This window comes from Ovis canadensis, chromosome 2 (assembly GCF_042477335.2).
Source record: "Ovis canadensis isolate MfBH-ARS-UI-01 breed Bighorn chromosome 2, ARS-UI_OviCan_v2, whole genome shotgun sequence".
Lineage (NCBI taxonomy): Eukaryota > Metazoa > Chordata > Mammalia > Artiodactyla > Bovidae > Ovis > Ovis canadensis.
In genome coordinates, this window is record NC_091246.1 from 164,383,570 (window position 1) to 164,386,217 (window position 2,648).

The window sequence follows — 2,648 nt, forward strand, 5'->3', positions numbered from 1 at the left end:
CTAAATATCTATTAATAAGGTGCAGGTTAAATAAATTGTGGCTTGTCCATCTGAAGAAATCTCTACAGTCATAAAAAAAAACTAAGTGTATTAACAAGGAAGTATATCTATGACAGTGTGTGTGAAAAAGCAAGCTGTGAAGACATATATACAGTATGATTTTTTTTTTTTTTGCTTCAAAACTTTATGTTATTTAAGTCTTATGCTTAGTGACAGGGAACTATTGGAAATAAAATACATCCATTAGAAGAAATTATTACTATTAAAATGTTTTTCAATGATTATTTAATAACAAGGTAGATAACATATGCTTATCTAATATTTTTATATCACTGAGGGTAAAGCAAAATGTCCTGTTTACTGCGTAAGTATGACCTGCTGTCTGTGGACACTGCAGTGCAATTTAAAAAATACTATAATTATAATTTCAGAACTTCAGAATCTGAATAGGTGCCAGTGTTCTCTTTTTTAATATGGGAAAAGGAAATCCTTTGAAGATCATTTGAAGCTTGGACCAAAATTCCATAGCTGTATTATTAGGATCACTCTGTAGTCTTCAGGATTCAGATACAAGGGAAGCTTCAATTCAACCTTTTAGAGAAGACATTCCAGCTCTCATGATCTCATCAACCAGGAGAATGTTGGTGGCAATCACAGTGCAGGAGTGAAGAAGCTGTTTCTTTACACAATAGTTATCCCATATGCCAGCTTCTGCTGCTACCATTGGTTCACCAGTGTTCAAGTCCACACCCACAAGCTGACCGGATTCTGAATGTTCTGCTTGAACTTTACCTAGTGTTTCCTGAAGGTCAAAACCAGGATTCTGAGCAAGAACCTTGGGAATAATGAGCAATGCATCAGCAAATGCTTGAACTCCAAGCTGGGCCCTGCCCTTTACACTGGGCTTGTATTTAACCAGGGCTTCTGCCGTCGCCACTTCCACTGCACCAGGACCTGGGACTACACAGCCATCATCAATAGCATTTTTAACCGCCCTCAAGCCATCTCTTATTGCATCTTTGATTTGAGTAAGTGTGTGCTTATTTGGTCCTTTGATCAATAACGTGACAGAGCGAGGATTGTTACATTTCTCAATAAAGGTGAACTTCTCTTCTCCCAATGTATATTCATAGACAAGTCCTGCATGTCCCAAACAATCAGGATTCAGGTCATCAAGAGAATTTAGGGCTATCCCACCACAAGCAAGAGTCAGCCTTTCCATGTTTCTCCTTTTAGCTCTGCGCAGAGCTATAATGCCTTCTTTGGCAAGAGCGTCTAAGGAAAAGGGATCAATTCCCTTTTGATTAATAACAACAAATCCTTTATCTGAATCACCACAGACTTTCTTTTTCAGGTCGATTATTTTTTTAACTCTGTCCTCAATGAATTTTCTTTCAGCTTTCACTAACTTCTCTCTCTCCTCTGCACTCTTGTAAAAAAAGCCAGAATTCACCTCTGTTTTTTCATATTCTAATGACACGTTGCATGTGAGGATGTATGCATCTTCTACTCTCTTCTTCATATCAGGATGCCGTGCCCCATGGTCCAAAACAAGGCCTCTGATTAAGCTTGTATCTGTTTCAGATTTATGTTTCATCTCCATGATCTCAACCATGAAGAGGTCAATAGGTTCATCTTGTTTTTTAATGGCCAAAATGGAGTCCACTACGGCCTCTGTTAAGACATCAGCAAGTTCAGCATGAACTTTAGTTCGTAGAGATGTTCTGGCCACGTCTATAAGTGTTTCCCTGTCCATCTCTTTGCTTACTTTGACTTGTTCCAAAAACTGAAGTGCCTTTTCCTTTGCAGCTTCAAATCCTTCTGTAATTATTCTGGGATGAAGACCTTCAGAAATGTAGAGATCCGCCTGCTTTAGCAGCTCTCCAATGATGAGGACGTTGGAAGTGGTACCATCACCAGTTATGTCATCCTGGCCTGTTGCTACTTTGGCTATTAAGGAGGCTGTTGGGTGCTGAATTTGCATTTCATGAAGCAGCACATTTCCATCTTTAGTGAGTTTGATGTCTCCAGCACCAGAAACAAGCATCTTCATGGTGCCCTTAGGCCCCAAGTTGGTTCTCAGCACGTCCTGCAGCCCCCGGGCCGCGCTGATGTTGACCGCCAACGCCGCCTGGGCTCGGGCCACCTCGGCCTTGGGGTTCAGGGTCTTCACGGCCGCCATAGCTGACCCAGCAGAGGAAGATAAGGGGACGCGGCGTGGCGAAAAGCCCTGAGCTGGTTCAGCGTGGCTGGGAGGCGCTATCCGGGCCTTCTGGAACCTGATTTTTTTTTTTGGTAAAATATATAATCACGATAAAAACTACACATACTAGAGTTTGAGAAGATGCACAGTGCTAATGGTTAATGACCAGTGGGCATTTTACTTTATACTTTTGCAATGACTGATATTGCAACTGGATAATTTTTTTAAGCACATGTTTTTAAACTGCGAAATGTAGAAGGAGGACTTTTTGTGTTTAGAGTAAAATTTGTAATGTGTACATACACTTCTTTTTCTTAAGTATTTCTAGTGAATGTAACACATGAATATGCTTTAAAAATCGAATAATACAGGAGGGCTTTATATATCAGTTTGTATAGTTTTGACTGCAAGTAACAAAAGCCTTGAATCAACTGACGAAAAAATA

General features: G+C 40.1%; 1 pseudogene; it reads right to left on the reverse strand.

Annotated features, from left to right (window-relative positions):
* Positions 1 to 454: 454 nt before the first annotated feature.
* LOC138432813 (T-complex protein 1 subunit zeta pseudogene) lies at positions 455 to 2,273 on the reverse strand (annotated as a pseudogene).
* Between the last annotated feature and the right edge of the window lie 375 nt (positions 2,274 to 2,648).